This window comes from Amphiprion ocellaris, chromosome 19 (assembly GCF_022539595.1).
Source record: "Amphiprion ocellaris isolate individual 3 ecotype Okinawa chromosome 19, ASM2253959v1, whole genome shotgun sequence".
Classification (NCBI taxonomy): Eukaryota; Metazoa; Chordata; class Actinopteri; family Pomacentridae; genus Amphiprion; species Amphiprion ocellaris.
Genome location: NC_072784.1, coordinates 3781858 through 3794837, shown reverse-complemented (window position 1 = coordinate 3794837; position 12980 = coordinate 3781858).

The window sequence follows — 12980 nt, the reverse complement described above, 5'->3', positions numbered from 1 at the left end:
TTTTTTTTCGTTAGTTTTCATGGTCAAAATGAGAGATCAGGTAGTCGATCTTAAAATAAATCAATATTGAATTTTTTATAGAGCGTTAAAGTTTTACGAAGCCAGGGGGTGGGACTACTTGAGTGACAGTCCGGTCTGGAATGATTGACAGGTCCTATGGTCCTAGTTCGGTAAGTAAATATTTGTTTTCGTATCGGTGCCGCTTTTAATGCACTTTATATGCAGCTTTAGTGTCAGATATAATGTGTGTCATGCACTCCAGATGTTGGTGGAGTTTAATTCTGTGTGTGTTGACCAGAGAAGAGAGTTAGCATCCGCTAAATATTAACTTTAATGTTAGCGATGCTAACCGAGGTAGCTGCTCAGTCATAGCCTGATTAAAGCTAACGTAGCATTAAGCTAACGATGTTTGTGCTGTGTTTCATGTAAACAGCTGAAGTGTGTTGTGTTCGTGTAATGTGGTACATTTAGTTAATAAAACTGTCAGTGGAGACGCTGGTTCACATTAATGTAACATTTAGAAAACCTAAATGTGATCAAAACAGTGAGGTTAAGGGTCTGTGTTGTCAGTAGTCCTGAATATCTGCTGTCTCTGAAGTTAAACTGGAGAAAACAGTAAATCTACTCTCTAATCGTTAACATTGTTTAATGACTGATTCACACGTTGTAGGACATCTAAATAACCTCCCAGAATATGTCCAAAGTAAAGATGAACACTACAGTTATTACATTTAAATTACAGCACAGATAAACTGGATAATAAAATCCTCACCTCTAAAGCTAAAGTGACTGCAGGCCTTTCTGTCTTTCAGTGCTTGGAAAACTATATGCAATAGGAAATCTGTCGACAGATACTTTAAAATGAACCTCTGCTGTTGATGCTGATACTGTGATGTCTGTCTTCATCTCAGGTGTCTCATGTTCACTGTGAGGATCTTCTGAGTGAAGCCAGCAGAAGGAAAACCTCATCTGGTTGTGAAGAAGGAGACTGAATGGACGACATCCTCAGTGAGCCACTTCCTGTTTAACTTTCACTTATAGAAGGACAGACCAACTCTCAGCAGTTTATTATTCTCTGTTCTTAGTATTCAGGAGTTCCATTTATCACCTTTAACTTCATCTCTGCTGTTGGAGCAGAAATACAATCTAAAAAGTCCATGTTATTTATAGCAGATATGCAGCATTAAAACATCAACACATTCAGGTCAAGAGCTTCATTATTTCCTTTACTGCACATTTAAAACTACATTGTTTAACTATTGTGAACTCTAGAGATGTGTAAACACATGAAATAAATGGATGAAATATAAAATGTGTTGCTGACAGTGAAATGTAAAAACTGAACAGTCGCAAGACAAGTTGTATTCTGAAGAGAGGAGCTGAATCTGCAGCATTATTGTTATTACTGGAAGGATGAGGAGGACATCAGTGCTGCTCTTCCTCACAGTGATGAAGGAGAAAAGACATTTAGTTCTAGTATCACAAGTACAGGAAGGAGAATGGAAGTTTAGTTCTGCTACGTTAAAGATTTCAGGAATAAAATAATGAGTCCTTATGCCTCAAACTTTATTTTACAATAATGAAAAAATCACAGATAATAAAAATATAAATAGCAGAGAAAACCTGAGAGAATAATTTCCTGAAAAGTCTGTGAAGGAAAAGCAGCTTTTTATCCTGAAAGATCAGAATCGGCTGACATCTGACAGCATCAAGTCAACCAGAAAGAAAAGAAAAAAGAAAATTACTTCTTTCTGATCACATCTGTTCTGCTGCTCACATTCTGCTGCTGGTCCCATTCTTCACATTTATAGTCTACTTTTAAAAGTTCAGCAGACAGGTGCTCTGCTTTGGAGTTTGACGATGTCGTCGGTGATGTGGAGAGTGAAGTTTCTGTTTCACCCACAGTGTGCTTTAGGGCAGCCGGGTCAGACTTGATGTTTGAAATACTGACCGACAGCTCAGATTTAACTCTCTGTAGTTCCGTTTTGATGGGTGTTAAATTTTCACTCAAAGCCGCCAGGAGCTGGGTCTTTAAAATAACCGCCGTCTCGTTACAGAGTGAAAGTAGCAGTTCCTCCTTAAGGTCAGAGATTGCAGCATCTGAGGGCCTCTTCAAAAGAAGATGTAGTTGATGAAGGCGTTCTGGAGCATCTCTTCCCACACATCCACCAACCACTGGAACACATCTCCAAAGTTCTGCCGGGCCAGCTCAGCTTCCCTTCAGAAGAAGTGGCGCCACCTGCCAGATGAAGGAGCCTTTTGAGAGGCAGCTGGCATCGTGATTGGACTGTACTTTGGTCTGTTCCAATCCAGCTTCAGCTCCAGAGACGGCAGGCGGGACGAGTCAACGGAGGCCGGGTGGATGAAGACATGCAGCTGAGTACAATCCAGAAAACAACAGAGGAGGAGTGCAGCAGCCCAGGACCAGAACAAACAGAGTAGCATCGTATGTCTCTTAGAAAACATCATAGTATAGCCTTTGGTATGAAAAAACACCATCATCTACATTGTAGATTGTATAAATAACAAGTCAAAGGAAAGAGACATACATTGTAGAATTGTAGTAATTGTGGGCTGACTGATTTACTGATTATCAGTATTTTATTTTTTACCGATTTACGGTAATAAATAAATTTAAAAATGGTGCTACTTTGGCCCTGAACCTTGATCTACCTGTGATCGCTCTGTCTTCTGGAGTGATTTGATTGGTTATACGTAACGAAATAAAACTTCTTTAACTTAACATCTGGAAACAAAACAAAAACGCATCAACAAAGTTTTCTGTTAGAGTTTGTGTTCTTTTAAGTTTAACTCCAAGATTTTAAATACTTTCATTTACTGCAAATGAATATCTACTCCAAATGTCTCAGTAATAATCATTATCAGCCTTAAAAACCCACAAAACACCCCTCTATACTGGACCAAACTTAGTATAGTCCGGTTCCCCCTTCTATAAATCTGCTTGGAATCTTCCACTTCCTGTTTGTCAAAGTGGCCTTCTACCTGGACAGGTTCTGTTGGAGCTCATGCAACAAAGATTTTGGGTAACTGCACTTTAATATGGATGGATGACACTGAATTAGACTCTGTTTTAATGAGACTGAGTTAAGATGTGGAGCTCTGTCATTAAATAGGAAATTATTTCTCAGAATTCACAGAGAAAAGTCTGAAATGTTTGCTAGGTTAGCGTCCCACATGTTCTTTGGCTCAGCTAAAGCTAACTCTCTCCAACTTCTGGATCTCTTGAGTTGCTTGTTGTTAAAATATCTTGCTAGAGGTGCTGAAGCTCAGCAAGTCTGAGATGTTTGTTCAGAATAAGCTCATTCTCAAGTCTTATCTGAACTGTCCTCTTTTGTTTGAACTTTCCCTAAACTTAGGAGTTAATGACAGAGCAGCACATCCAGACTCAGTCTCATTTATGTAGAGATTAAACTTCAGTGTCATTCATTGATGTTAAAGTGCAGTTTTTCAAATGTTTGTTGCACATGCTCCTGACCAAACCAGTCCAGGTGGAAGACGATGTGAAGAGAAAGCTCCAGAGGATGAATATCACACATTTACATTGGAAATAAATGTCCTTTAATTAGACATTGTCATACAAAAGTTGGATTTCCCTTTAATGATGTTCAAATGTTTGAGTGTTTTGTTGATGTTGGTTTCGAAATGTTTTCTGACACTCGGCCCCAAAGATTAAAACCTTTTACGGCTCACAATGTGCAACAATTCACACATTATCAACTATCTTTCTGACTAAACTAAGATAAAAAGTGAAAAACTGCCTGATTCCTGCTTCATGAATGTAAATCTTTTTGGTTTTTATGACAGTAAACTGAATATATTTGGGTTTGACATATTATAAACCAAAACAAGAAATTAATTAGTGGAGAAAACAATCAACAGATTAATGGACAAAGAAAATGTGTTTTCCAACATATATGGCTGAACTACTCCAACATTACAAGATACATACAATTTGAATTCAGTTTTATTTATATAATGCCAATGACAGGTCAAATTGTCTCAAGATGCTTTATTTTTATATTTTTTTTGTCATATCTAAAATATGTCAAAGTAAGAAATTAAACCTCTTGACTAATCCAATTTATTACTTGGTTTTTAATAGACTGATAATTAAAAGAACTTTCTCCACTAAAACTAATAAACATGAGGTCAAATAGAAGGAACAGTTTTAAATACTGCAGTCCCACAACGACAAGAATGAAGTTTGTCAACAAAAACTATATCTGCTGGTGGATTCCATTAAAGTCCTAATAAATGATAATAAAGTGTGATACTAAAGGTTTGTGGTGCTAAAAATCTCCAAGTAAAGATATCAAGTTGAACATGTGGATGGAGGTTGATAAAAGTTGACCTCCCTTCATTTCTCTGGAGTGACTCCATGGATTTTATGGATGGTGGTTAAAGACCTGCTCTTCTAGTGGTCTTCCTTCTCGTCGCTGTAAAAAGTCAGTCCATCCTGGCCGACTTGAACACCTCTTCATGGCAACTTGTTCTGCCTCGGACTTGTTCGGCCTCGGAACTCCAGAAACTCGGGAAAACCTGTGGAGACTCGAAGAACTCGTGGAGACTCGAAGAACTCGTCGGGCGGGGTAAGGTGTGGTGGGCAGTGGGGGGAGGTGGGGGAGTAGAGGGGGGAGGCCGCCACCCACCTCCCCACCTACTCTCCGCCCTGACTCCACCCAGACTCCGCCTTGGCCCTGCCCATGTGGTCACTTCAAGAACTACGATGTCAAAGGGACGACGAATTTATTTCTTTTTATCTGATCTGTAGCTCAGTGAGTTAAGGATGTGCCTATGGAGCTGCAGGTCGCTGGTTCAAGACCAGACCCTTCTTAAATTTTCATCAAAATCCTGACAAAGACAAAGAAAGAAAATTGCCGGTGGTGGGCCTTGAACCGGCGACCTTCCACTTGGTAGTCCGTCTTCTTTTCCCCTGAGCTACTCGCTCAGATACTAATTCTTCTTTTTTTTGCGCATTTATCATCTATTTTTTGTCGTTTTCGAGTTTTTTTTTAACTTGAGTCTCGACTCGACCGTTTTTCTCAGGAGGTTGGGCTTCAGCCTTTGTGCTGGAGGGTGGAACCCTCAGTTCCAAGACTTTCCAAAGCCTCCACACCTCCCGAGTCCTCAGGACCTGAGCTTTCACACAGTCTGAGGGCTGAAATTTTCTAAGTCCCACAGTAGATCTCTGTTAGATTGAACCTTCAGACAGTCCAAGGACTGATATCTTCTAAGTTCCTGAGTAGTTCTCTGTTTGAACCTTCAGACAGTCTGAGGGCTGAAATTTTCTAAGTCCCACAGTAGTTCTCTGTTAGTTTGAACCTTCAGACAGTCTGAGGACTGAAAACCTAAAACTCCTTGAGTAGTTCTCTGTTAGTTTGAACCTTTAGACAGTCTGAGGGCTGAAGTTTTAAAAGTTTCTCAGTACTTCTCTGTTAGTTTGAACTTTCTGGTTAACAGAAGCCTTAAAACTTGTGACCATGAGTCTTGATTTCACATTTAGACCATCCATCTGAGTTCTTCTCAGACATTCACCTGTGGGTTTTTTAGAAATCCTCAACAAACTTTGATTCTCTTCACTGAACAGTCAAGTTTGTGGAGATCAGAAGGTAACATTAGTTTGATCGATGCCTTCAACTACTAGTAGACTTTATCTGGAAAACAGTTTTCTGAAATGAGTTCTTAGTAAATCTGTCCACAATCAAACCAAGAACATAGAAAGAGGAAATGTTTGAAGAAACAACTTGATGTTTTCATTTCAGACTAGAAAACGCTTTAAGACCTTTTTCTGTTTTTGCTCTTTTGATCATTTTTTTGTCTCTTCTGTTTAATTTGAACTTCTAAAGTCTAACTGGTATCTTTTCAAATGTTTTGTCTTTAGTTTGATTCTTCTTAAATGTTTAGTTTTGCTCTTTTCTCACCTTTTATTCTGTTCTAATGTCTGATTTCCAAATGTTTTGTCTTTTTAATGTTTAATTGTTGTTTTTTCAAATGTTTTATCGGCTAGTTTGAAAAATTTCCTTTTCTTTCCCAATATTTAATTTTTCGATTAAATCTTTAAGGTTGTTCTTTTTAAATGTTTTACCACCTTTTAATGTTTACTTTTCTTTTTAAATGCTTCATTGTATTTTCTGTTTGATTCCTATTTAAAGTTTAATTGTCTTTAAGATTTAATTTTCTAATTAAACATTTAATGTTTTAATTAAATGTTTTGTCTTTTTAAAGGTTTAATAATCTAATTAAATGTCTTGTATTTTTAAAAAAATGTTTAGTATTCTATTGTTTCATTGTATTTTTTATATGTTTATTTGAAATATTTCATCTTTAATGTTTAATATTTTTGTTTACAAAAATGTGTTTAATTTCATAATTACATGTTTTGTATCTTCTGTTTAATTATCTAATTAAGTATTTTGTCTGTTTAATATCATTTAATTGTATTTAATGTTTAATTTTCTTTCTAAAAGTTTTATTGTATTAATTGTTTTTTAATTTGATTTAATTGCTTTTTTTAATGTAGTTTATTTCTTTAATCTTTTTTTTTCCTGTCAAGATTTTAGCCCCAACCTTAAAAATGAAACAAACCCTTAAGTCACAATGAAAATGCTTCTGTTGTCACAATCATGAGTTAGTCAATTATTCAGTTTATCAATTCAGCTTTATTTGTTTAGCACCTTTCACACAGATGACAAAACTAAACAAGCAAAGAGAATAAACTATGCTAAAACTATGATTAAAACTCAAAAACATATTTCTAAAAAAAGATTTAACATCATAATAAAATATGTTGTGTCCAGGGGATGGAGGGAGTTTATTGAAGTCTTCTTGGACTCACATGGGAAATCATTTAAAATATAAACTTGATATGCAGTCTAAGGAAACTGGAAACTGCAGAGCGACAGAAGAACCGACAATATCTCCTGTTTTCTCCTTTAATGAGTCGACTCTTCTTGTGCTTTCAGACCAAAGAACTACAGACTCTTCACAACCTGCTCAAACTCTTGGTACAGGACCTCACCACACGGGTCAAGAAGGTTTCCGTCTCATTTCTACTCTGAAGATCACCTTCTCCTGCTCAAACTGCTGACAAATGTTTCTGCTGCTCTAAAATCTGGTCTCCAGAACTTCCTAAAAACTCTCAAAGTCTCTTCTGCTGCAGGTTGCTTTGTAGAACTGTTCCAGAAAACCTCACTAAACCACATGGAGGGGCCTCAAGATAGTCGTCCAAATGAAACCATACAAAAACCAAACTAGCACAACCCAAACGCTAAAGTCTCCTGCAGCCTACCAGAGAACCTCTGAGAACAGAGAATCAGGACAGGAACTCTTACCTTCTGGACAACCAACGCTGGTTCTCAAACAAGAATACAGAATGTGTCTGACCAAAAACCTCTGAAGACTCACTACAGCCAAGATAAAGACACAACTCAGCTGCACCAAATCCACTAATCACTGCACACATTAGCACCATGTGCTAACTGTGGCTAAAGAACCACATTTACCAAGACAACTATCCAGTACAAAGCCCTAAAACACACCAAGAAACACATTAAAGCATATTTTACTGCTGGAAGCTGCAAGCCAACGCCTAAAGAACAAACTATAGCAACGAAGCCAAACCCAGTTCAGTGGTGAAGAGAAACAGAGGAAATGTTTGTCTGCAGCTAAATAAAGCAGGAAGACACTGAGCTGCTCAGGTGTTCCTGATAACACCAAGCAGCCACCTGGACAGCCAATAGGAACACAGCCACCTGGACAGCCAATAGGAACACAGCTTCCTGGAAGTCCAGAGGGCGGGGTTACTGAAGGAAATTCATTTTAAAGTTGAAGCAGAAAGTTAACAAAGAAAGTTGAAAACCACCTTCTGATACCTGAAATCTCTGAGTTTTCACACAAAGAACACCTTAACATGTCAAACTGGTTCCATAGTAGAACCATCATTGTAAAAACGTCATAGTATGGTGTGTTGCTCCAAAAACATTAGGACCCGGCTGTCTAGAGTCGCCGAGGAGCAACACAAAAACAGGACAAACGCTGGTTTCCAGGGGAGGATATTTATTTGAAAGTGGAAGTTTACAACAACACAACATGTGAGCAGAAAAATCACAAAGTCTGTCTTTAGTTCAGCTGAAAATATTAGTTTTTGTCTTTTTTATTGACCAAACTTTTCAGGAAGCAGATGAAGAATAATTAAAGCTCTCATGTAGAAGTCCAACTTATTTTGGATCCTTGTGGAGAGTTTAATCTTAGAGTTTGTAAAGCTGTTGAGTCTTTAGAGTCACATGGATTGTTTTGACATTTAATAACAGAGTCCTAAAATAAAATTACAGTTGTGGATTTCAGTCATTTAGTCTGGACTAAACAAATAACAGCAGCATAAATCTCAAATGTCATTATGAGGAGTCTGGATTGAGGTTTCTCACTTGATAATGATCAAAACATGACATTTAGGTTGGTTTAAAGGAGTATTCCACCTTAAATCTTTGAATGTTGACCTAAAAGGTTGGTTTCAGGAAGTATTCCACCTACAAGGTCCTCACACATCCACCTTAAAGGAACATTCCACCTAAAATCCTTGGACATGCGCCTAAAATGTTGGTTTAACCGAGTATTCCATCCAAAATCCTCAGAGACCTGAGAGGCTGGTTAAATATACCACCCAAGGAGTGATATATTTAATTTTGAAAAAAAAAGCATTTAGTCATACTTAAAGCTTTAAGTGCTTTATTAACACGGAACTAAAAATTTTGTATTGTTTTATGATCACAGGTTCTGTCTGAAAAGAAGTGGCCTCATTTTAAACAGTGAAACCATACTAATGAAATAAAATGACCAGCCAGTGTGAAATACTGGATTCTGCAAAAACATAAACTGAATGCAGAGAACTGTACAAAGAAATTCTCTGCAGACATTTAAAAAAAAATCTAAATCTAAATGTAAATCTTATCTTAGCACAGTTAATGTATTGACTTATGTATGTGTGTATGCATGTATTTATTGTTTTATTTATTTAGTACTGTTAACATATGAGAGGTCTGAGTGAGTTTTTCTTTAGATAGGCAAAGGCCATTTATTGATCACATATAGGCTATTAAATAAATATTTATTAAAAACTAAAAAGCAATTTTTTAAAAACCCAACAACTTAGGCATTTATTGAGTCACTAAAATACTGTAGAGTACAGACCACATCAGCATGATTCTAAGCATCCTCTGGTAAACTAACAATCATATAATGATGTTCCTTACCATATGGACTTCAGGAGATGATTAGATGATGATAAACTGTGACCTGCTGGTTGGGTTCTCTCTGTTCTCATGTTTCTTACATGTTTGTCTCCTGATGCTGCTTTACTTCAGCCAGTCCATGAGCAACAGAAAACACAGTTTATACCTATTGCCAGGGGTTCCACTCTTCCCACTCACGTCGGTACATTTGCAAACGTTTTTGGTTCTTTGGACGTGGTGGAGTTTCGGGTGTAGACATTTTTAAAGGCGCAGGAGCAGCAGTGTCTGTAACCAGGCAACCAGAGACAGGACAGGGCAGGACTGGACACACAGAGACGTCTATCTGCTGGACCTGGCATCGGGTCCTCGCTACATAGGTCCTACGAAGATGAAATTGGCTGCCCTTAATATTTCCTGTGTTTTATTTTCTTCTTTATACAGTGCTGATGAGTGTGTGACAGACGTGTATGGGACATTTATGAAAATACGGAACAATTAATTGTCAAATAAAGGGCGATTCCGTATTTTAAGGGACGGCTGGCAACCCTAACTCCGACAGCCATTCCATCTTAAAAGAATCACATTTCTTTTTGACTTTGGCTCGGTGAGGGGATGTGCTACTGCCTGTTCGTTTTGCCATTATTATAAAGGGTCAACATAAGCAGCACTTAGCATCATTAGCGTGTCTTCCCTCCACATCGGCCACACCGCTCTGCTAGCATATCTATGACAACAGCGGTGGCTGCACATAAGGACGCCTGCTTATGACGTCGATTAGCTGCATAAATACGTATGTGAATCGCATCATTGGCTGCAGCAGCCAGTCACCGCTCACTCACTGACTCACATTGAAAAATAGCACAGAATGAATTGTTATGTATTTATTTTATTTTCAATTTAGGTTGGATTTTTTTGTGTGTGCGCAACGCAGATTTTCTGTGTGCGGAGACCGTGTCAGCAGTGCGCAATTGCGCACGCGCACAGTTTAGAGGGAACAGTGGTTTGGAGTAATATTCTACTCTAAAATCTTCCAATGTAGACCTAAAAGGTTGATCTGATGGTATATTCTACCCAACATCCTGGAACATTTACCTAAAAGGATGGTTTAATGGTATATTCCCAGAAGAACCCTTGAACACTGGGCTTAATGGTATATTCCACCCTAAATACTTGTACATATACCAAGAAGTCAGTGTAAAGGAAATGTAGACCTAAAAGGATTGTTTAAAGGAATATTTAAACGATTACTTTCATTATTTAATAATCTGTTATCAGTCAGAACCCTGGCAAACTTATTTTCATCAGTTTTTTTAGTGGAAGTCACAAATAAAGGAGCTCTTGGTTTTTCCCGGCGTTACTGAGTCCAAAGCTGCTGTTTCAACACAGAACGTTCACATGCATCCACAAACCTCTCAGCACTCAAACACCCACAGACAGGCAGCCGGCTGGACCGAGGCTCGGCGGCGTCCTCAGACCCACGAGTCGGGGAGTCGCTGAACTTGTTGGTCCGGTTTGAAGGCCTCCGTGTGGTCCAGTAGAAGTCCACGTAATCAGTGTTGGCTTTGAACCGCAGCGACTGGCCACCATCAGGTGGACCGGCTCGTCCTCGTAGGGCTCCTCCTGTAGCCTTGAGGGAACCACAGGAACATTCAGTAGATGTTGGAGTTCTTCCTGTCAGGCTCGTGGTAGAACGGCTCTGAAGAATCTTGTACTTGTCTTATCTGGAACAATCTAACAGCCTAAACTGTTAACAGCGGTGTAAAGAAGCAAACACACAGGCATAGATTAGGACTCAAACTAGATTTATTTTAGAAAACAAATCAGCTTAGAGGCATTTGTTCACACGTGGCTGAATAGCAGGCCGTCCAATCAGATTGGAGGTCTTCACTCTGTAGGTTGTTTGTTGGGTGAGACTCTTGGACCTCCATCAGCTGACGTGGGTGTTTGATGGTCTTCCTCTCTAGTGCCAGATGATTCATCCATGAATTCAGCAGCTACAGACTGAAATGAAGCTCATGCTGCCGTTATTGAATTCCTGTTCCAGATCAAATGTTCAGAGCTCACCTTGAATGCAGCCGTCTGCTGTCTGATAGTTTTTCTCATTGTAGTCTTCAATAAAGTCTTTTTCCTCATGTCAGGATGTGGTGAGACTCTTTCTCAGTCTCTGCAGACGTCCCTCATTGTGCATCTTCAGAGAAGAAACAGAAAAACTGCTCACTGCTTCAGCATCACAAACGCTCTCCAGCATTGAGAGTGTTTTAGGAATTCATTCATTGTGTTGTGAACTTTGAAGGAGCAGAAATTTTACACATCATGCACATTTATTTATTCTTAATATCTCAGACTGAATGGTAGCTGGCAGTAAAAACAAACTCATCTGCTGGACTGCATTTCCCAAAATGGAAACATGGACAGAATTTAACACTCACGTATCCATGGCAACGCTAAAGTTTCTGCTTCTTACCAAAATTCACAACACAAGTAAAGATTTTAATGTAAAACTTCAAGGATGACTGCTGACCATAAGTATTCTGATCAATACTTCATGATCAACATCAGGACAGATGTTACAACTCCAGCTGTTACTCTGTTGACAACTACTTTTATTGGAGATTAAAGAGATTAAGTCGACATGAAAAGTCGTTAATCCCTATAATTTCTTCTCTCCATCTATCTGAGCACATAGTAATACAACAGAATTCCTAATGTTGTTTTCATTCACTTTTTTGTGTCAGACAATAAAACAAGTGTGAACTACTGAATGAAACGTGGCCCATTCAGATTACCTGTTAAACTCCCGCTGTGCTGAAATCAGAGATGTGTTGCATCTCGCAGCTCACAGCCAATCAGGAACCGACACGCCCACTAGAACTCTCCTCTGCTGTCACTCCACGGAGGACAGAGAGGAGCCTGTGGCCGCCCACGGGACAGAAAACCTTCACACTGGTGGACTAACACTAGCCACACTTTTCAGCTTACACTCACTAGTTTTATCTTTAAGCGATAAGTCCTTAACGGGGTCTGAAAAGTCGCTAAATGTAGCGACAAAGTCAACTGGAAGAACTGGGTTGCAGAGCTGCAGAAATGCAGATTTGATTGGCTGGTAGCGTCACGTGGGGCGCTGCGCCGGCTAGAAGCAGAGAAGCTACATATATATATATATTATTATATATATATTATATGCCTTAATGTTGCCCAGAAGATAAGGTGACAGCACGCATGCATGCGCATAACTTTTAACCTGTTTGCATTGACAGGGGAAGGATAAATATTTTTCCAGGATAAGTCAACTGTTTCCAGGACATTTGACCTTTTTTTTCCCTCACTTTCCATGACTGGAAAATTGGTCAATCATTTTCCAGGTTTTTGAGGACGCGTGGGAACCCTGAAAATGTAGAAACGAAAATATCATTTTTGATTAGTTTTTACTCTACTTAAGGTTGTTGTGGCTCGTTGGATTCTTGGGAACGACTGTGAGGCCAAGCTACTAAAATATTAGACAGCTACTGATTTAAATGTTTCACCATTACTACACAGACTTCTAACTTTCATAAACTTAACTGGAGATCTACTTACTAACTTTTCCCAGAGCTTTAAACAGCATCTCAGTGACTTAGGATACTACTTGAAACCTTTATAATCAGGGAGTATTTCCAGTAAGTGGACATTAATCAAATAAATCTGGGTAAAATGAACTCTGACGCTCCATTTAAACACATTCAAGTTGGACGG